This window comes from Vulpes vulpes, chromosome 7 (assembly GCF_048418805.1).
Source record: "Vulpes vulpes isolate BD-2025 chromosome 7, VulVul3, whole genome shotgun sequence".
Taxonomy (NCBI): Eukaryota; Metazoa; Chordata; class Mammalia; order Carnivora; family Canidae; genus Vulpes; species Vulpes vulpes.
This window is the reverse complement of record NC_132786.1, coordinates 97708303-97732530: the sequence shown is the minus strand read 5'-3', so window position 1 is coordinate 97732530 and position 24228 is coordinate 97708303. Positions and strand designations below refer to the sequence as shown.

Genomic DNA, 24228 nt, shown 5'->3' with positions numbered 1-24228 from the left:
TCCATTCCTACTTTTTTAAAGATTTAATTTATTTATTTGACAGAGAGAGCACAAGCAGAGGAAGCAGCAGGCATGGAGAGAGTGAGAAGCAGACTCCCGAAGCACAGAGCTGGATGCAGGGCTTGATCCCAGGACTCTGAGATCATGACCTGAGCCCAAGGTATACACTTAACCAACTGAGCCACGCAGGTACCCGCCCTGCCCCCTGTCCTATTTTTTTATAAAAGAATACTATACTTCTTTCTGGTGGAGGTAAATACATACATAAAGGTAAATTTGTTAGAATAAAAATAATTTTTCTTAACAATAAAGATTAGTACATATAAAATCTATGCTAAAATGGTTCCTCTATTGAATTCAAATAGAGAAAAGAGTCTTCTAAGCTAGGATCAAAGTAGAAATTTATTTCTTAGGTTTTAACTTTTGCTATCGTTTTTAAAATAATAGATTTTTGGGGCAGCCCCAGTGGCTCAGTGGTTTAGTGCCGCCTTCAGCCCAGGGCGTGATCCTGGAGACCTGGGATCAAGTCCCAGTCGGGCTCCCTGCATGGAGCCTGCTTCTCCCTCTACCTGTGTCTCTGCCTCCCTCTCTCTTTCTCTCTCTTTCATGAATAAATAAATTTTAAAAACTTAAAAAAAAAAAAGAATAGATTTTAAGGGCATCTGGGTGGCTCAGTCAGTTAAGCATCTGCCTTCAGCTCAGGTTATGATCTCAGGATCCTGAGATCAAACCCTGAGTCTGACTCCCTGCTCATTGGGGAGCCTGTTTGTACCTCTCTCTCTTTGCCCCTCCTCCTGTTTATGCATGTTTTCTTTCTCAAATAAATAAATAAAATCTTTAAAGGAATATATTTTAGTTGTATTTAAAAACAAAACTGTGCAAATATTAATTTGAATTTTAGTTTTAATTTTGATTTAAGGTATAGCTCCTTCTCCTCACTGCTAATATTTTGCAGATACAGCTGAGCAGCATAAACCATACACATAGGCAATTTTTCTGTAGATAATATGAATGCTATGATGATTTGAAATGTGCCTAATATTGTTTCCATTAAATTGTATCTAATGTATTATAACTGTGCATTAAAAATTTATATGTCATAAATTCCGTTGTAGGTTTTAAATAGCAACTTACTAATTACCTTCCTTGCAAAAAGTTCGTAAGACACAAAGTATTTACTATTAAATAGCTTCTATATTTCACCTTAGGGAATGCTGAAATGTTCCCCAATGCATAACTTTAGTGACCCAAGCATTTAAAAAATGATGAGTAAGATACCAGAGAGATATGTAAATCCCAAGCTGCTGAGTTTGTTTTGGTTAAACATCCCAACTTTTTTTTTTCTTCCTAAGAAAGATTGGATTAAATATGTATCTCCCTTTACAAGGGAAGACAGTATGCAATTAGAGTACAGAGATGATTCAAATCACAAACAAATGACTTGGTGAGTTGTTATTGGAAATCTTATCTGGATAAGGACTTTCATTCTTCGAAGAATATTTTGAGCTCTATATTAAGTGTCCTTGACAAAACTTCTCCCAGGAAAACCCAATTGACTATATTAATAGTTATTATGTTTTTCAAGATGTATAATTCTTCCCACTTATTCAGGGGATCCACTTAACCCTTTGCTTACAGGTAACATAGATATTAAGCTTTTAAAACAGAAGTAGAAAGTAAATAAATTTCAGTTGATATGCCTTTAAAATTGAGAGATTGTATTGTTTGATTTGTAACAGAATAGAAATGATAACAAAGGTAATTTATTAGATAGAAGCTTTCTATGTGTTTATTAAATGTTTTACAGTTATCTCATTTAAATTTCTCAACAACCTGGAAAATGGGCACAATTACAATTCTAATTTTATAAATGAGAAAATTGAGGCACATAGAGGTTGGGAAATCAGGCTTCTTAGTTAAAAAGAGAAAAATAAAAACTTAGGACATTATTCTTATGATACAAAAATTACTAGGAATCAGGGATCCCTGGATGGCTCAGCGGTTTAGCACATGCCTTCAGCCCAGGGTGTGATCCTAGAGTCCCAGAATCGAGTCCCATGTCAGGCTCCCTGCATGGAGCCTGCTTCTCCCTCTGCCTGTGTCTCTGCTTCTCTCTCTCTCTGTATGAATAAATAAATAAAATATTTTTAAAAATTACTATGAATCATAAACTTCCATTTCCTGTCAAGATGGAATAATGGACTCTTCTACCTGAATCAACCAAACGATGGACAAAATATGTGAAACAATGGTTTTAAAACACTAGAATACAACACAACAAAGCATAGTGATCCCTTAGAGATGCAAAATATACAAAGTAGGTCAAAAGACTGCACAGCTTCATGTCTTGAAAGGGTTTTTGGTAATGGTAACAGTGAGTGGAAAACCAGAAAGAACTCAGCAGACTCCCTCAGGTTCAGAGAATAAGCTGAAAGTCTGAACACAGCAAAGTATTCACAGGAGAGAGTACTAGAGATAAGAGTGTAGCACCAAGCAACAGAACGAATTCCAGAGCTATAAAGAAAGACTTCTCTTAAATAATCAGTAATTTCAGTACATATGTGTAAGGAAACCACTACAAAAGATTAGAAGAAAGAGTACCCAACTGTCACAAAGGGCTAGAAACAGTGCTTATTTTTACCAACTAGAGAGGAAAGTCTCATGAATAAAGGGGAATTGAATATAGTAAACTGAAGGGGCTTCCCACAATAGTGAGAAACAATAAGCCATAGACAGCACTACTCCAGTCATGTCTAATTGGAACCAAAAGGATAAAACCATTTTAAATAACTGTGTCCTTGAATGAAGTTCAAGAATACTTAGAAGAATACAAAAAATATTCAGCATTCAAGAAGGTAAAACATACAATGTTTGGCATATAACAAAAATATGACCCCAACTAAGGAGAAAAGTCAACCAAAACAGACTCAAAACTAATAGATGCTTTAACGAGAAAAAAAAAGCACCATATTAAGACAGTTATGAAATGGTATCCCATCTGTTCAAAAAATTAAGTAATGACACAAAAGATGTTAAAAAAATGAAAGTTCTAGAAATGGAAACTACAATGTGTCAGATGAACAATACACTGGATGGGACTAACAGCTGATTACACATTTCAGAAAAAAAGTATGAGCAGACTTGCAGATGTTGTAGTAGAATCTACCAAAATGAAACACATAAAAAAAAGAGACTTTTTAAAAAATAACAGACTCATCAAGATGTGGATCATTTCACATGGCTAAAGTACATGTATTTGAAACACCCAAAGGATGGATGATATTTGAAGAAAAAATGCCCCCCAAAATGTCCATATTTGATAGAAAACATAACCTCGCAGATCCAATAAGTTCAATGAACACAGAATAGAAAAATCATGAATAAAACTACTCCAAAGAATATTATAATCAAATTTTCACAAAATATAATAAAAGGAAAAAAATCTTAAAAATAAGCTAAGTAGTACAAGAAATGGGAAGATGGGGAGAAGACTCAATTAAAGTACAGAGGAACAAAGGTAAGAATTATGACAGCATACTTCATGCTAGAAACACTGTAACCAAGAAGATAATGGAGCAACATCTTTAAAGTACTGATAGAAAAATAATATCAACATGGAATTCTATATCCAGCCAAAACATATTTCAATATTGAAAGTAAAATAAAGACTTCAGACATAAAACACTGAAAGAAGTCATCACCAGCACATCTGTACTTCAAGAAATGTTAAAGTCCTTCCCATATAAGGAAAATTATATCAGATGAAAAAATCTGATGATTTACACAAAGGAGTGAAAAGCATTACATGGAAAAATAGAAATTTTTCTTATTATTTAAATTTATTTAAAAAATAATCTAATGTTTAAACAAAACTCATAACAATGCAGTACAGGGCTTATAACTAATGTGCAACTATAATCTAGGACAATAATATAATGGTAGGAAGAGGTAAACACAAGTATACTTTTGATAAAGTTCTCATACTATACATGGAATGGTAGAATATTATATGAACATAGCCTATGATAAATTAAAGATGCATATTACAAACCATAAAGTAGAGCTAAATAACAGAGTTGTAGACGACAAACTACAGATGAGAAAAAATGGAGTCATTTTAAAAATTCAATTATTCAAAAATAAGGTACTAAAGAAAAGAAATAAAGAAGAGATAGAAAAAAAAGCAAATAAATAGCAAGGTGATATATTTACACCTAACCATATCAATAATCACACTAAATGTAAACTGTCAAACACTCTGATTAAAAAGGAAATCTTACCAGATTGAATACCAAATCAAAGTTCAACTATATGTTGCGTACAAGATACTTATTATAAATATGACACAAATAGGCTAAAAGTAAAAGGATTGGAAAATATATACTAACATTAATCAAAAGATAGTTGTGTCAAAAGCAGATTTCAGAGCAAAAACTACTACTAAAGATAAAAGCTGTCATTTCATGATAGTGAAATGAATTCATCAATAGCATATATTAATCCTAAATATTTATGTACCTAATATTAGAGCTTCTAAATAGAGAAAAAAAAGCTAATAGAATTTTAAGAAGAAATAGACAAATCCACAATTATAATAGGAGATTTCAATGCTCTTCCCTCAATAATTGATAAATAGAAAAATCATTAAAAATATACAAGATCTGGGATCCCTGGGTGGCACAGCGGTTTGGCGCCTGCCTTTGGCCCAGGGCGCGATCCTGGAGACCCGGGATCGAATCCCACATCAGGCTCCTGGTGCATGGGGCCTGCTTCTCCCTCTGCCTGTGTCTCTGCCTCTCTCTCTCTCTCTCTCTCTCTCACTATCATAAATAAATAATAATAAAAAAATTTTAAAAATATATATATATACAAGATCTGAATAGCACTATCAACAAACTTGATTTTATTGATATTTAAAGAAAACTAAACATTTATGTGTAGAATACACATTTTCTTTGAGTATATATGAAACATTTGCTTATGAATGTGGTACCACATTTTGTGTCACAGGACAAATCTCAGTATATTTAAAAGGATTCAATTTATTCAAGTTATATTCTGACTCAAATGTAATAAATTAGAAATGACTAACAGAAAGATATCTGGGAAAATATTCAAATATTTGGAAAATAAAGCATTTATGAATGATCCACAGGGCAAATAATAAATCAAAAGGGAAATTAGAAAGTATTCTGTGACATCAAAAGCAAAGATAATATAAACTAAAATAAACAAGTGTGACTTCACCAAATTAAATAGCTCTGCTCAGCAAAGAAAACCACTAACAAAATAAAAAGGCAACCTTTTTATGGAATCTGAGAAAATACTTGCAAAATAACATATCTGATAAGGAGTTAACATCCAAAATATATAAGGAACTCCTACAACTCAACAGCAAAAGTACAAAGAACCCAACTTTTAAATGGACAAATAGCCTGAAGAGACATTTTTCTGAAGAAGATATACAAATGGTCAACAGGTTCATGAAAAAGTGTTCCACATCACTAATTATTAGGGAAATGCAAACCAAATGCAACAGGTTCATGAAAAAGTGTTCCACATCACTAATTATTAGGGAAATGCAAACCACCCTGAGATATCACCTCACATCTGTTAGAATGGTTATGATAAAAAAGACAAGGGATAACAAACGCTGGTGAGTGGGTGGAGAAAGGACAACACTGTACTATGTTGATGGGAATGTAAACTGGTAGAGTCTCTAAGGAAAACAGTATAGAGGTTCCTCAAGAAATTAAAAATAGAACTATCTATGATTTGGCAAATGAACCTGAAGGGCATTAGGCTAAGTGAAATAAATCAGAAAAAGACAAACACTACGTGGTATTACTTCCACGTGGAGGAAAGAAAGACAAACCCATAATAGTTCCCTGGGATTGAGGTCTAGGAGGAGGATAAGGAAAGGGAAATAAAAGAGTAGTAACTTTTAGTTTTGAGATATTGTTGTAAGATGAATAAGGTCTGAGGACCTAATGTATAACATGTTGACTACAGTTGATAACACTATGTCATAATATTGAAATTTGCTGAGAATAAAACTCAAATGTTTTCAGGAAAAAAATGGTAAATATGTGAGGTGAGAGATGCATTAATTAATTACATCAACAGGAGGAATTTCCTCAATGTATATGTATATGAAATCATCATGGTATATACACTTTTTAAAAAAAGAAGCTATTCTAAACCAAATGAAAATGAGAACATATCAACATCTGTGGAATGTAGCTAAGGCAGTATTAGTAATATTTAAGAGAAAATACATTTAACTGAAAGCAGAAAGGTTTCACATCAATTACCTCAGCGTCCACATTAAGAAACTAGAAAAAGAGGAACAAATCAAACTCAAAGCAAGTAGAAGAAAGGTAATAATGAAGATTAGAATGGAAACCAAAGGAACAGAAAATAGTAGAATAATTCAGACTATTGATGAACCAAAAGCTGATTATTTAAGATTTATAATACTGATAAACTTCCAGTTACTGATGATGAAAAAAAGAGAAAAGATATTGATTACTAATAATCAGGAATGAAATCTGTGACATCACTAGAGTCTACAGATAGCCAAAGGGTAATAAGAGAGTATTACCAGGGGATCCCTGGGTGGCGCAGCGGTTTGGCGCCTGCCTTTGGCCCAGGGCGCGATCCTGGAGACCCGGGATCGAATCCCACATCGGGCTCCCGGTGCATGGAGCCTGCTTCTCCCTCTGCCTGTGTCTCTGCCTCTCTCTCTCTCTCTGTGACTATCATAAATAAATAAAAATAAATTTAAAAAAATATTTAAAAAAAGAGAGTATTACCAGCAACTTTATGCCTGCCCATTTGAAGTGGGCAAATCTCTTAAAAAATACAAACCACCCAATTCAAGAAGAAATGAGTAATATGAGTAATATTTTATCTATTAAAGAATTTGCATTAGAAAATTAAACATATTCCTCCAAACAAAACAAAATAACTACAGGCTCAGGTGAAGTTCACTATTGAATTCTATCAAATATTTAGGAAAAAAAGAATGCCAACTCTCCACATACTCTTCCAGAAAATTGAGTTTCCCAGCTTTGTCCCAATATGAGCTAGTATGACCCTGATGCCAAAATCGACAAACATATTAGAAGAAAAGAAAATTACAGACCAATATTCCTCAAAAAGAATCCATCAATACTTCATAAAAACTATTTTTATAATTTGACCAAGTGGGATTTATCACAGTAATGCAAGAATGGTTTACTCTCTGAAAAGCAATTAATGAAAGGCACCATAGTAATAAATGACAAAACCACATAATCATCTCAAGAGAACCAGAAAAGTACTAAACCAATTCTTGATGAGCTATGTGGAAACAGGTGCAAATTCTGAATGCATCTAACATAAGTGCTGTTCATATCATCAAAGATTTATTAAGTATCTATGCACTAGAGCCTAATTCTTGGCTCAGAAAACATTAGGGAAAAAAGAGACAACCCCTAGCTTCAGTACAGCTTATATCTTTGTAATTGTTGTCATTACCACTGTAACATCATCATCATTCGTTTTACTCTGTTCAGATCCCTCTAAGACTAATAATGGCACTCTACCACACACTTCAACTTGCCAACATAGTAAGTTGCTATTGCATATCCAACTGATTTTACATACATACTTTGTTACATCAGAGGCTTATGCACATTGTTTCTATTTTCTTAGGCCTGAACTACCTTAAATACAATAATTGTCTACTTCCCTTCTTGTTTAAATAAAATAAAGGTACTTATCTCTACTGGAATTCTAGATTACAAAACAATAATGAAAAAATAATAATCCCTTATACTTGCATAGTGCTTTACATGATTCAAAGCATTTTCAGATTAATTGTATCATGATCTCATTTGAAAAATTCTGTGAGGTCACTGGAAAATGTAAGCAGTACCTTTATTTTACAGAAGAGAAAACTGAGGCCCAGAGACGTTAAGTAATTTATCCATAATTCACAGCTATATAATTTCTTAACAGACATAGATGCTATTCTTCCAACGCCTTCAAGTTTCAGAAAGAGCAATGGTTCCATAAATATGCACTATCTTTCTTGAATACAGTGGCACATGTCCAATTTCCTAAACAGGCTCCTTCAAATATAACCAATATGGCTACTAAGCTTTCTCCAGTAGTAATCAAGTCTACTGTGGAACATAACACACTGCTCAAGTCTTACAGTTTTACAAAATGACCAGATTGGCTAAAGAGTGGGCAAGTGGCCTGTGTGAGAAAAATTACAGATCAAGGAACTAAGAATTCCCATTATTCTAACATTAGAATCCAAAATATAAGTAATATTAATTACAGTTCCACAAAATTCATCTGTAATAATAAATTCCTCTTACTGAGAAAGCATGTTTTAAAGCTTTATACAGAACTGTTAAAAATAACCTGCTTTTTAAACTACGTATCAACTTAACTAGAAAAATAATCATCTCAATCCTTTTATTTAACAGAGATGAACTCAAAGTGCGAAAAAGTATTTTGGATATTCTTTTACCCAATTTCAGTAGAACTGCCTCTGCACAGCTGACAGGAAGAAATGAAGAAAGGTTTCCTCTTCTATAAATAAAATACAGAAGTATGAGAAGGAGTGGGGCATTTGAAGTTGGTTGATTTGCTGTTCCTCTTTTAAAAATCACTAAATTGAATGTGAAAATAATTCAACATACTAAGTTGTTCATGGGTTTCTCCAAATGATTACAATCGCTGGAAAACAACCTTACTCTGTTACTATTTCTGCAATAAATTATATACGTTACAAAATAATGTCATTGGAGAAAAACCAACAAAGGCATTAAGAGATTATGTTTCTAGGCACATGCAGAGCTCATTTTACTTTAATCATACAGTTCTTTAATTTGGTAATTATAAAATATTCCCTGACAAAATTAGTTTAAGTTACAAACTTAGGAATGTAAATTTCATAGAGCCACCACTTTCTCTGACACACTGTCAGAATGTCACAGTTTTTAAATAATGACAGTACGTGGTATGGCACCACTACTTTTTAAAGAAATACATCAACAAGAACTTAATGTTCAGTTGGCTTCCTCAAAAGAAAACACATGAGGAATAAATAAGCAGGAATAGTTTGCCTGCTTATGAAACATGAAATTAACATGATAACATCTCAAAATTCACTCATCATCACCCCTACCATGTATATTGATACCCATCTCAACTTGAAGAGTGACATTTTAGAACTATTTAACATGAAACTAAACTAGCAATTATAATTAACTCTCTCTCAAATGGCTAGCATTGCAACCAAATTTCTACCAGTTTTATACTTTAAGGTATAGAGACAAGAATGCCACATATATTCATAATGAAAATTGCCTAGGTTAAAGTGAAAATTCTATTTATGTTCTTAGATATTGTTATGTTAACAAGCTTCTGTTTACAGAATTCACTGCACAAGCCCCTTGTTTGCTGAGCTGTACTTAAATATGTGGCTACATTTGCATCAGTGTTTGAACGTGAAAACATGAGAAATGGGATGCCTGGGTGGCTCAGTGGTTGAGCATCTGCCTTTGGCTCAGGGAATAATCCTGAGGTTCTAGGATTGAGTCCTGCATTGAGCTCCCCACGGGGAACCTGCTTCTTCCTCTACCTATGACTCTGCCTCTCCCTCTGTGTCTCTCATAAATAAATAAATAAATAAATAAATAAATAAATAAATAAATAAACAAACAAACAAACAAATAAATCTTTAAAAAAAGTAAAGAAAAGAAAACATGAGAAGTAAAAAAAAGGGGGGGGTAAGATACAATAAGTGGATAACCAGAATTAAATAAATATCTCATGGAGAAGCCAAAATGAGGCTATACGAAAATGTGAATAAAAATTATAGTTATTTGACCCTGATACAATATGTGCTATGTGCTATTATTATTCCCATTGTTCAGGGGGAAACTGAAATGCAGGAGATTAAAATATTTGTCCAAGGTCCTATAGCTAGCAATCAATTGAGTGAAAATCTGATCCCAGCCATGCTGACTAGAGAAGGTGAATCCCTGATTTTCCCTAAACAGACGGTTGTTTTGAAACACAGATTTTTCTAATTATAAAATTTATTTAATTCATATGAACAATAAAATAAAAAAGTGAAAAAATTGCAAGCCACAAAATGTTTATGTGGCTGAAAAGCTTCTTGAATTATACTGTTTAACAACCAACTGACACTTGTCCCTGACATTTGGATTGGCCTCCCAAACATAAAACTCCCTACCCACCACATCTGGCATGAACCCTTCCCCACGCACTTCTTCTGCTGATAGAGGGGGAAAGTAATGATCTGGAATCATCCTACATACAGCATGGCTCAGAGTCCTGCCCTTTTCTCCTTTACCTTCTTCTGTCAGGCCATCCTAAGCATTCTTAGACCAGCAGCTTAGCATTTATCCCCACCCCTTACCTGAGGATGCGTCTACATTCCCTGTTAGTGTTTTCCACAATATTCTTCCTACATTTGTAACATTGACATGTCTCATTCTCACTCTTATCCTCCTCTAGTCCCTAGTAGAATCTTGGAGCCTAAGGAATTAAAAACAGCCCAGTCTTCTGCACTGGACCAGGCTTAGCAGCAAATCCATCTTTATTAATAATGTCATGGGCCTGCTCTGGCCTTGGAACACATTCCTGAGCAATCCAGGATGAACCAGGAAATGGGATCTCTCAGTGTCAGTCCTGCCAGCAGAAGACAACTAGAATCTTGGTGGCATAAAGACTGTACAGGGCTAAAAAATGTAAAGAGTGAAAATGAACAGAGTCCAAGAAAAAAAATAGGAGGAGAAACTGAGTCTAAGGCAAAATAAAATAATAAAATAAAATAAAATAAAGGATCTATGGTAGAACAAAAACTGTATCCTTCTCTTGTTTAGTTGATGGAATATATTGCTTTTCTCTGAGACTATTGTTAAATTATTCTAAATTTTCTTCTGTTCCCTGCATTAAAGGTGTTTCTTCTGAGTCTTTCTTTCTTTTTTTTTTTTTCTTTTGTTTTCTTGCTCTCTTTCTTTCTCTCTTTCTCCTGTTTAGGAAGCTTAATTTCTCTCTTTAAATTTCAAAGTTTTTCTGAAATATCAGGCATTCGGGCCAGCAAGTGGGAAGTAGGTTGACAATTCTTACAGTCAGTACATAGACTTTCACTTAATCCCCTATTTACCAATCCAATTCCTCATCCCCAACTTCCCATATCCCAGGTGTCCCAAAGTCTCAAAAGTCCATGGATTAATTTCTTCAAATAGTCAACTTCTTAACCCTATTGGGCAAGAAGGGTAGTCTCCTAATAGTGTAGGGTAGTAGGGCAAAGAAGGGAGAGAAATGATCCAGTGACCTGATTGCTACTTAAATAAACTTTCAACCAACCATCATATACAGTTGTTAGCCTCATCTCCACCTGTAATCCTTGGATCCTTTTGAGTTTAGGGGAACAAAATAACTTGCTTTGCTTATCAATGTTACTCTCCCCGTAGACACTGAGTTTGAGTTTCTTCCATGGTCCAAAGTTAGCCCTCTTCCCATGTTCCAGAAGTATGTTGGTACACTCTTCTCTATCTCTTCTCCTATTGCCTCTCTCCTATGATTTATACTTTTAAAAATGTTTATTGTGGGCAGCCTGGGTGGCTCAGCAGTTTAGCGCTGCCTTCAGCCCAGGGCCTGATCCTGGAGACCCAGGATCGAGTCCCACATCAGGCTCCCTGCATGGAGCCTGCTTCTCCCTCTGCCTAGGTCTTTGCCTCTCTCTCTCTCTGTGTGTCTCTCATGAATAAATAAAATCTTTAAAAAAAAAATGTTTATTGTAACTTTAATGGAGTTTCTGGAAGTAATAGAGATAAATACATGTATTCACTAATATAGTTGAAAAAACTGATATTTTGAAAAAGTAATCACCACCAATAACCTTTAATATATCATCAAATATAAAAATGCCCTAATTTTGGCAAGAATGCCTCTGGCATTTCACTCTCTGATGCTCACTGAAGTACATTTTCTTATACAGTGAAGGTTATTTTATGTCTAGTTTATTAATATTTTCCCCTAGGAATAGAAATTGACTTTTGTCATGCTTCTTATCCATCTTCAGTGAGATTTTTTTCTTTTGATATATTTCTGTAATTAATTATTAATGGATTCCTGACAGTAAGTCACGTCCTGGCTGAGCTGAATTATTCTTTGAATATAGTTCTAAATTTAATTTGTTGTATTTTACCTAGACTTTTTGCCTATATATTCATATTAGGGATTGGTGTATATATATATTTTTGTGGTATTCTCTGCTAAGTTTTAGATTCAGGATTATGTGACCTTCAAAAATATTAATTGGGATACCTTCTATCAATTTCTGTTTAGGCAAATAAAAATTTGCTCCTTAAAAATTTGAAAGCTTACCACTACAAACATTTGGAGAGCTTGAAGATTTTTACTCCAAAATTATAAGTAGTCACCCACTAAAATTTTACCTACTACCAAGTTTCATAAAGAATCAGGTTATAAGCTCTATTTTTATTAAAATTTGTATTTCATTTAAACTTTTTAAACAAGATGGATTTATTTATTTATTTGAGATAGAGTAGAGAGAGTACTAGCAGGGGGAAGGGGGAGAGGGAGAAGCAGACTCCCTGCTGAGCAGGGAACCCAATGCTAGACTGGATCCCAGGACCCTGGGATTATGACGTCAGCTGAAGGCAGACAGTTAACTGACTAATCCACCCAGGCACCCCTCTTTATTCATTTTTAAAATAACTTTGCTCTATACCTGTTCCTAGTTATATTTCCAAAGATTTTTAAATTACTATTTTTAAGAACCAACTCTTGGATATACAAGCACCACCTTTCACGGTTTCTTTAATTTTGTTTTTTATCTTATCCAATTCCCCTTGGTATTGTTATGTTTAAATTTTATATTTTTTAATTTTTTTTTATTTATTTATGATAGTCACGGAGGGAGAGAGAGAGAGGCAGAGACATAGGCAGAGGGAGAAGCAGGCTCCATGCACCGGGAGCCCGACGTGGGATTCGATCCCGGGTCTCCAGGATCGCGCCCTGGGCCAAAGGCAGGGGCTAAACCGCTGCGCCACCCAGGGATCCCTAAATTTTATATTTTAAGAAATATTCTATGTTTTTTTTTTTTGTAGTTTAAAGTGAAATATTTTGCCACCATATATTTGCCTATTAATATGGCTTTGCTGCACTTCAGGAGATTTTTTTTTTCCCCTTGAAAAGTGTTCTTATTTTCTAAATGACTCATAATTGCAGTTTTAATTGCCTCTGACCCAATAGTTTTGAACGGCTAATTTCTTCCAAGTAATTGTTTATTTTGCATTATAGCTTTTTGTTAATAATTTCTGGTTCTATTATATTGTAATCAGAGAATATGGTTTACCTAGTACCTTTTGGCACACAGCTTAATCTCTAACAATACAAGACACTAAACTTGGCATGATAAAAAGACCTCTCATTCTCATATACTTTATATAAGTATTATGTAAGTTATGGGAGTTTATCTTTTCATAATAGATGTTTTATCAAAGGGTCTTCTAACTTCTGAAATAAAGCCTTTTTTCAGTGTTTTATAACTTGGGAATTGTTGATTGGGATCCTGGGTGGCTCAGAGGTTTAGCACCTGCCTCCGGCCCAGGGCGTGATCCTAGAGACCCGGAATTGAGTCCTGCATTGGGCTGCATGCATGGAGCCTGCTCTTTCCTATGCCTATGTCTCTGCCTCTCTCTGTGTGTCTCTCATGAATAAATAAATAATCTTTTTTAAAAAGGTAATTGTTGATTTCTTTGTCCCTAACAAAATTATTAGCTCATGGTCTATTGTATAGGAAAAGGAATAACTTCAAGTTTCAACACAATAGACAGGCCAAAATGAGAAGTGGTGTTTTCAATCACTTGAATAACCACTATCTTGAATTTTAAGAAAAATATTTTACAAATGAATTAATGGAAATGTACAGAGGCCTAATGACTTGCCCACCATCTCACATCTAGGACAGAGTAGCCAGGGAAGAACCAGTTTTTGGAGGGTTCTTCTGCCATAGTTCCCTTCCAATGTGCTCTTTTCTTTTATTGGCCCAATTGTGGATATTCACAAATTTTATGTATTTCTCATGAATCTAATTAGAACAATTATATGCTAGAAGAGAAGTGAAAATCAAGTCTAAGGGATGAGGAAGAGGATTTTTAGAGAATACACATACAGAGACATACAAACACAGCTACAAATTGTAGACTTGTGAAAAAATAAAAAATCATCTTTGAGATGAGATGAGGAAGCCTCTCAGGGGAACTCTGGTTACACAGATCATGTTATATTTACTGGTCAATCTTGTCTCCACCAGAACATTTTAGTCATTAGTTTGAAATGTTTAAGTGAGAAAATAATCTGAAAAATTATTTCATATCTGTGTCAAGTTCCCACTCCTCTCCCTAGAAAGAATTTTAATTACAACTCCAAAGAAAATAACGCACTATTTTTGAACATGCCTAAACTTTCAAATGTCTGGCAAATGTGGTCATGGAAGGTATACTGAGCCTGACAGAAGTTGAGTGTGTGGGTTCCAGTCCTGGTTCTGTGACCTGAGCATCTGTGACTTAGTTCTGTGACTCTACATATTTCTCTAGACCTCCTCTTCCTGAGAGGCTTTGCACAGATGGTCCCTACCATGTCTTTAAACTCAATTTTTGTAAAACCTAAGTTTGTAAACGATATTGTCCTTTATTTCAGTAATATTCAGAATGTATCCAGAGCCAGAAAACAGCACTAGGTAATAGGTGACAGTATGAAAAGGGTAGTTACAGCTCCCACATACAACAAACATATAGTCATCCACTGTATTTTCACCTCAAATAAGATGACTTAATTATTTTTGTATATTTTTTTATTGGAGTTCGATTTGCCAACATACAGCATAACACCCAGTGCTCATCCCATCAAATGCCCCCCTCAGTGCCCATCACTCAGTCACCCCAACCTCCCCACTACCCCCTGTTCAATTCCCAGAGTTAGGTGTTTCTCATGTTCTGGATGACTAAATTATTAATTTAAAATAGTCATTATTCTACTATGTTTTTCCTGTGCACACAACAGACATTTTGTAACTTCTTTGAGAATTACTTAAAGGTGATAAAAAAAAAAAAAAGGAAAACGCTAAACATTTCTGCTACAGTCTGCAAGCCATAGCATAGGTTCAAAAGTTACATTTTACCACACACCTAACAAAAGGTGGTGCTATATGCCTCAGTTCCATTTTCGTCTGTGGTTGTTAGAGCTATTTTAAGTTTTAATTGAAAATATGCATTTCCTAAAAATAAGCTAACTGAACATATTGCCTCTTCTTTATATTAAAAAAACAACTTTCTATTAATATATAATCCCCAATAATATCAGGGATTAATAACAAAAGTAAAAGGTAATTAAGTGGGGATATTTAAAATAAACGGAATTCAAAATGTATTGCATGCTTGATTGTTCAACTAAAATTAAACAACTAATCTGAATATGACTTATGGGAATGTTGCTGAAGGAACAATTAAAACCGTGCAACTCTGATAACTACAATCAGAATAGCTCTCTTTTTGCTATTGGCCTTTTGTTATTTATACCTGAAATGCAAAACCATATGATCAGTTTCTCATCTCCCCTATGGTTGTGGTGATAGGTAAATCAATTGTTAATTGGTCAGCTCAAACCATCCTCATTTACTTATTATGTCTGTGTCTCTTCCTCCTTGATCTTAAATTTCCTTATGATTCTCCTCAGGATTATTTGTTTTATGTGAGTAAAACCAGAATGCCCCAGTGCTAAACTTACTGCTTTGCCATTTGTTTCAGATTATTCTTCCTACATGCTCCAATTTGCATAACTTTATTGTTTTGTGGATTCTAAGCTTGTGAATTTATTACCAAGGCACCTGCCAGTGTTACTGTATTTAAGGAACTGTCAGCAGTTTCTATTTTGGGGTTCCAAGTTGGCTACAAAAATTCACTATGGGCTAAATTTTGGCGTGTGTTATGGGGTAGCAAATGAAGAGGGAAGTATTTTTAGAAAAGGGGGAGAGAATGGTGGGGAAATAGTTTTTTGCTTGGTGTTTTTTTTTTTGAGGTATAGAAATATAAAATAGAAAACAGAAGTTGGTGGTTTCAGAAGTATTCTGAAAGATTAATCTGCTTTGGTTTTTCCAAAGTTAGTACCTTTTTCAACCCATGAGTCTACATTGCAGACTCATGCTTTGAGGGATTATCAAAACATGAAAATTATCTTTTCTATGTACAAGCAAAGTATCTTGTGTAAGCATTAGTTTTAATAAGACAGCAGTTTTAGGGGGTAAAAATCATCCATTCAGTGAAGACTAGACTAGAACCAGCAACAAGTTTCAGATTCCTGACAAATGACTAAGCATCTGAAGTGTGATCTTGAAGTGCGTCAAAAAGAGGTTCTCCTTCCCCCACTCCCTCTTGCAACTCAAAATCACTATTAGCACAAAGAGCCTCACTAAATTGGGAAGAGTTAGGGATGCTCCAAGTTTCATCTAGTTCTGAAGCTCTGTCTCTGGAAAGAGTCTTCACAATCTTAACCTTTAATTGGCAAGCAAAAATAAAAGAAAAAAAATCCAAGATCCATCAGCATACCCAGAACTTTTGCAAAATAATGTAATCAGAAAAAATTAAACTTCTAAAGCATCAAGGCACAAAAGATAAGTATCATGCCCTTCTCATTACCCACAGACGAGAGACTATACATATACATATCTTAGAATGAAGCAATAAACTATATTTTTTACCCAATGTATCTTAGAAGTAAAATAAGTACTATCTCTAAATAATAACCAAAACTACTAAGCCAACTATATGTATCAACTGATAAACATCTATCTCTTAAGCACCTTTTGGGGCAAGGTCCTAAGCAGTTGGGTTAGTAACATATATAAAATTCTGGGGCAGGGATGAAAGTATAATGTGAAATGAAGAAAAGAAACAGAAGTCTACAACACATATAATCTGCATCCAAATACTGTCTATGGGACAGTACACTCTGGTCCATAGTTTTGAGCAAGCAAGTCTGTCTGGCAGGTGCATAACTATCGTGAAATTGGAGACACTGAAATAATCAGAAACTGACATCAAACACTGAAGTATATAATTCATTCCATTCTTTCTTCAGACCTTACTCAACAACTGGCCTTGCAGTGATAATTTGATTTTCCCTGTAAAGTAACTTTCGGTGAGTTAGCATGGAGTAGGATCACATTCTAAACATTTGGAGCAAATAATTTTTATCATACACCAATACATTTGCATTTGGAGCTATACATTAATATCTCATGAGTCTGGTTTACAAGAGCCTGCTCCTGTATGAGAGTTCTAGTCCCAATACGCTAACCAAAGAAGTGCTTAGATCCCCATTGCTAAGGTCCACACCCTACAGCCTATAAGTCCCATCCTGACACATGACAGGAACTTAATGAATGAGTAAAGGCAGTGCCACACTGTCAAAACCCCTGGAGGGTAGCCTGGCCTCTCCTGGTAGCCCACTCAAATTACTATGTAGTTTTTTTTTCTCTGAAACTAAAAAGTTCAAAGAGAAAGTAGTCATGGTTTGAATTTTGACAATTTCATTTTAATGAACTCCAAAAATAAATGAGCTAAAGCAAAGAGGCTTCTAAACCATACCTCATTTCCACTCTGATGTTTCCAGTCTCATAATTACTGCTTAAGTAAATATCCTTTAAACCATGTTAGATTATTTTCTCCCATTTCTATGGCAGCCTACTGCTAAAGGACACCGTAGAGTTTCTAGCACAACCTCCTCTTTTACAAAGGAGTAAACTGATGTTATTATTTCATGTAATCCTATAACAATAAAAAAGGAAATAAGTACCAAAAGTAGATTAAAATATCCAAGAAGTTGTTCCTCACTAATTAAAATCAGGAAGTTTGGTTAGTTTGATGTTATTAGGAAACAAAAAATTATTTCAGAGTAACTCATATGTATTTTTTGCTGTTTATCCAACTTAGTTGGTATAGGCTCTTCAAGTTTATCCTCAATTTTCAGGTTATTAATAGTTTTAATTAGCTTTTTCACATTTATGGGATGATAATAAAAACAGCAAGTTCCTCAGAAATATGTGTTTTTCTTTTAGTTTTTGTTTTCTCAAGCATAAAAATTTTTACCCCAAGAGTGAAGTGTTGCCTATTTCATGTTTTGTTTTGTTATTGTTTTAATTAGTGTAACATTCCATGTTTTGGCTTCTATTATTAAGTTTAACCACATGCTACTGCCCTATCTATAGGCCAACAGTGGTCAAATATCAGCAATTTCATATAGCTCAAACTAATATTTACTAAAAAATGTAGTTCTTACTGCAAATTAACTACAAATTAACTGTATGATAACATTATACTTTCTGGCCAATCATACCTAGTTTTTCCTTTTTTTTTTTTTTTTTTCTGTAAGTAGGCTCCACACTCAGCATGGAGCCCAATGTGGGGCTTGAACTCACAACTCTGAGATCAAGACCTGAACTGAGATCAAGAGTTAGATGCTTAACAAACTGAGCCATCCAGGTGCCCATATATCTAGTTTCTGATTCGTAAACCAAAAGTAAAATATTGCAGAAAGAGGGTTAAATTTAATTTGTAGCAAATAGGGATCCCTGGGTGGCTCAGTGGTTTAGCACCTGCCTTTGGTCCAGGGCATCAGGCTCCCTGCATGGAGCCTGCTTCTCCCTCTGGCTGTATCTCTCTCTCTCTCTCTCTCTCTCTCTCACTCTCTCAATCTCTGTGTGTGTGTGTGTGTGTGTGTGTGTGTGTGTGTGTGTCTCATGAATAAATAAATAAAATCTTAAAAAAAAATTTGTAGCAAATAACTCTGCTTATCCTAAGAAATAAGTTGATTTCCCTAAAAACAACTACTTGCAATCATATATGCACTCTACAAACTAATAAAAAATGAAAACAAAATGTTTCCTTATTAAATAAAGTCCTGTAAATAGTATGTCAAATATAAAATGAGCTCAAATAAAAATCAGTGTAAGAATTCATTTATAGATATCTTGCCACATATCTCATTGGCACATGGGATATATGGCAGGGATAGGGAGTTCCTCTACTCTTGATTGCTTTTAAAAATACTTTGAAGTACTACAAATCATAAGAAAAGAGTAAAATGAGGGAAAAATAGGGCACTGCGGAGAAAGATCTATGTTTACCTTTGACTTAATCATTCAGTTAACAACCTATATCAGCTGTCCTCTGGATTCCAACTGTGAAGATCTCAGATTTCTAGAAACCTTCCACACTCTACAAAAGGGAATATAACTAGAAATAAATTACTTTCAAAGACAGACTTACATAAGAAAATATAACCTATACAGTATACAACTCTTATCTAGACTTTCTTACAGAATTTTTAAAAATCTGAACAGTTTAAAAGTGCTGAGAAATCCAAAATGTATATTCATTTTGGTGACAGACCACATGCATTGTGAACAAGCTCCTCTTCCTAATCAGGCTCTTTGTAAAACATGCTAGTATGTTTTGTGTTTGTGACAAAATCAGAAATATATAAATGTTGAAAGAGAAATTGAGAACTGACTGTCAGCTCCTAAAAAGAATGTGACATATCCACTATATTTGCACAAAGTAGCTGAGAATATAGTATTACTGCTTCTTGTTACATGTTACCTAAATTACACTTCCAAGGTGCCTGAATGACTCTGCTGGTTAAGCACCAGGCTATTGATCTGGGCTCAGGTCATGATCTCAGGGTGGTGAGATAGAGCTCCATGTCAGGCTCTGTGCTCAGCACAGAGTCTGCTTGTCCCTCCTCCTCTGCTGCTGCCCCTCAAACCCTGCTTTCTCTCGCTCTCAAATAAAAAAACAAAACCTTAAAAAACAAATAAATAAATTATACTTCCTTCAAGCTTCCCTTGTCCAAAACAATTTTTTAAAAATTCTAAGGGGGGCAGCACAGGTGGCTCAGCGGTGTAGGGCCATCTTCAGTCCAGGGCCTGATCCTGGAGACCCAGGATCACGTCCCACGTCGGGCTCCCGGTGTGAAGCCTGCTTCTCCCTCTACCTGTGTCTCTGCCTGCCTCTCTCTCTCTCTCTCTCTCTCTCTCTCTCTTTCTGTGCCTCTCATGAATAAATAAATAAATAAAATCATAAATAAATAAATAAATAAATAAATAAATAAATAAATAAATAAATAAATGGCAACTGAGAGGCTCATTCGGTTAAGTGACCGGCTCTTGATTTCGGCTCAGGTCATGATCTGGGGCTCTGTGCTCATGGGGAGTCAGCTTGGGAATCTTTCTGTCTCCCTCTGCCTCTCCCCCCATTAGCGCTCTCTCTCTCTCAGATAAATAAATAAATCTTGTTTTTAATCCTAAGAATGTTGTCATTTGTAAGAGAAACATACTCAAGTACAAATTTTCAATTTGAAGTTGTAAAATGTAAAAACCAAAACAATTATGCCAGACAAAAATGCAATTTGAAATAAAACAGATCTTTATGTTCACTAATAACAAAAACAAGAGTAAATAAAATTAACCATGAACAATTTCATTTCTTTTTTTTTTTAAGATTTATTTATTTATGATAGACATAGAGAGAGAGAAAGAGAGGCAGAGACACAGGAGGAGGGAGAAGCAGGCTCCATGCCGGAAGCCTGATGTGGGACTCGATCCCGGGACTCCAGGATCATGCCCTGGGCCAAAGGCAGGCGCTAAACCGCTGAGCCACCCAGGGATCCCCCAATTTCATTTCTATATTAGAGTCTCATCGGTCAAATTTGTCACCTTGAAAATTGTTTTCACTATATACAACATCTATGTTTTGAGAATAAAACTCAGCTGAATTTATTTACTTTTGTCAAACACCATTAGTTATAGCCAGTGACAAAACCAGTTAAACATTTATTTCAAATGATTATTTCTGCCTATATTACACCAGGCCATGTGATTTTATCACAACTGAAGTGAAATATCCCCAACCTTGAAAAATTTTATGTACTCATTTTCTTTTTTCAAGTTTTTCATTTTAATTCCAGTATAGTTAACATACAGTGATATTTTAGTTTCAAGTGGACAATATAGTGATTCAACAATTCTATACATCATCACTCAGTGCTCATCATGGTAAGCATACTCTTAATCCCCTTCACATATTTCACCCATCTTCCCACCATCTCCTCTCTGATAGGCTTTATTTTTAGTGAGTACCCTTGGCTAAAGTTTTTTTTTTTTTTTCAACACGAACATTTTTTACTTGAAGCATACTTCAGAACACCTGGTTAAGACATTCCATCCAAGAAAAATAAAAATCACATTTTCCTCAAGTACACACAGAAGAATCCCCTGGTTAAATCACATGGAAAAAGATATAACAAATATTACAAATTTAAGAAAACTGAAACCATACCAAGTATATTTTCCAACTACAATGGTACAAAACTAAAGATCAACAACAATACAAAGCTGGACAATCTACAATGTAAATATTAAATATTTAAATATGTCAGTATTAAAGAACACACTACTGCACAAGCAATGGGCCAAATGAGAAATCAAGTGGCAAATCAAAATATGTCTCAAAACAAAAGAAAGGGAAAGCACTATATACTAAAACCTATGGAATGCAGCAAAAGCAGATGTTAGAATGAAATTTATGATATAAACGCTTGTATTAAAAAGAAAAGTTCAAATCAACAACTTCACATTATACCACAAGGAACCAAAAAAAGAAGAAATTCAGCTGAGATTTAGTAAAGGAAACAAATAACGGGGGCGGGGGGACTAAATATTTGTGTTGTAAAATCAAATAAAACACGATTAATTATAATATTACTGAAACCATCTTCAAATTCAAAGCTATCAGCTTCTGCATAAATCTGACAATTTCCATTTCATCAGGGGAAGGGACTGAACCATTGCATTTCACAGAAATTATCTTAACTGTCTTAACTTTTATTCTGTATCTCCTTTAAAAAATGTTTTTTGTTTTTTGTTTTTTTCTGAAGGTGGCAACAGTAGAATAATGGGTACAGTTTCTCTTAAATCCCTGATGCTAGTCTCCTTCTATCTTTTTTTTTAATTTTTTATTTATTTATGATAGTCACAGAGAGAGAGAGAGAGAGGCAGAGACACAGGCAGAGGGAGAAACAGGCTCCATGCACCGGGAGCCTGACGTGGGATTCGATCCCGGGTCTCCAGGATCGCGCCCTGGATCAAAGGCAGGCGCCAAACCGCTGCGCCACCCAGGGATCCCTCCTTCTATCTTTTAACAATCTTTTTAATTCATTTTGCTGATAATACTTCCAATAATATTAAGTATATTGTAATGATTATTCAGAGTTTAATGATGTTCTTTCTAAGTTGTTTTATTTCTACCTGTTCTGACAACTTACAATGGTAAACTTGATGAGATGAAATCAGTACTAGTTAAAGAAGAATAATTAATAAATCAGTGTTTAGTTCATAATGTCAACTGGCCATTTCTTTGTTTTATTCATTGCTTTTAAATTCAAACACAAGGTTTTATTTTCAAAAGCGCTAAGCGTCAAGAATTAAGGTTTCCATTCTTGGAAGAATTGTACTCTTTCCATTCATATGCTTTGTCTTACTCTTGATCTTTCTCTGAGGAGTCTATTTCGTCTCATAGACTTAAAATTACTGGGTCAATTTTACTACCTTTTGTTACTTCTTATTTCTTTTCTGTCAGGCAACAATTCAACTTGTACCGTCAACTGCCCCGATTTAGCTCTGCACTTACATACATGTTAAGCTCTACGTTTACAGCATTTGGAGGTTAGCAGAAAAGGAAAAGTGTTCATTGTAGCTTTAAGAACTTTCAGACTTTATCAGTCAGAGAAGAAACTTTATACTATTTTCAATTTGAGCTTAAAACAATCTGTGGTATTTTAGCATTTGGCATGGATGTCTCATGTCACTTATCACATTATACCCTGCATTATAATTATTTCTGTAAATACTAAAGTTGTTTTAGGGACCTCTAAGCTCCATAAGGGCAAGAGCTATTTTTTTATTCATCTTTATATGCCTTAAGAAAATGCTCCTCAAATTTAATGTGCACACAAATCACCTTGGAATCTTGTTAGAATGCAGATTCTTTTCAGCAGTTCTGGATGGGCCTTGAAGCATTGCAAATCTGATCTATACCAGGTTTGCTGATCCTGCTTTGAGTAGGTAGGGTATACAGCACCCAGTATAAGCCATGAACCACTTAAAACTATTTCTTTCAATTATTTTTTGAGAGAAATACCTCGTTAGAGGTAGAAATTTAACACTACTGAGAGAAATACCTCCTTAGAGGTAGAAATTTAACACTACTGAGTGCCCACAACGTATTAAATACGGTGGTAACTCTCCCATCCCTGGGAGGTAGGTACGATTTTACCTCCATTGTACAGATGGGGAAATTGTAGAACAAAAAGGTGAAGCCATTTGCCGAAGTAACTGAACCACCTCTGCCTGATTCTACTGCCTCAGCTCTTAATTACATCAACATGTTTCCTCTTAGCGTCTCCCAGCCATAATTCATGAAGTCACCTGGGACACATATTCTCCCCTTCTCTCTAGGAGACAATCTCTCATCCTTCAAGGCCTGGCAGGATGCCACTTCTTTGACTTCTCTTCATTGTATGTAATTGCCCTACTTCCCTTGAGGTTCCTCAGAAATTTGTTCACCCTGCTAATGTAGCACTTGTGAAGGAGTATTACAGTTATCTGAGTGGGGTGCTCTGATCTTCCTTGCCAGGTGTCAAAATCTGGAGAGTTGGAATTTGGTCTTACTCACTGCTGATACCCCAAAATTTATTGCATGGGAGCTTTTCAAAGATACAGTGTACTCACATCACTCCCAGGGATCCAAATTTGTCTGGTCTGGGTTAGAGCCAAGGCATCAGCATATTTGTAAAACTCCCCAGGGGACTGTAATGCACTACCAGGTGAAAATACTTGATAGTGAACCTCAAAGAACATAATGAGGGCTAGGATGTTCACTCTGAGGGAGAAAGGTATACTTTGGAAGGTTCTGACAAGCTCCCTCTGGTTGATATGCTGAGAACAGTCAACAGGGGGACAAGGGCAAAAGCCAAGAGCTATGCTATCATCAAGTAAGAGGCCACTGTAATAATCTGGCTAAGAGAAAACAATGGTGCAAACCAGAGGAG

General features: G+C 35.0%; 1 protein-coding gene across 17 annotated transcripts in view; it reads right to left on the bottom strand.

The window, feature by feature from the left end:
• The window catches only part of HDAC9 (histone deacetylase 9), a 920581-nt gene that overhangs the window by 669595 nt on the left and 226758 nt on the right, over positions 1–24228 (bottom strand). For 2 of the 17 annotated variants that reach the window (XM_072764489.1, XM_072764496.1), the window contains exon 2: positions 8528–8589. The exons of the other annotated variants lie outside the window; for them this stretch is intronic. The gene's annotated coding sequence lies outside the window, so the exon portion shown is untranslated. The remainder of the gene's footprint in view (positions 1–8527; positions 8590–24228) is intronic. 17 annotated transcript variants of the gene reach the window in all.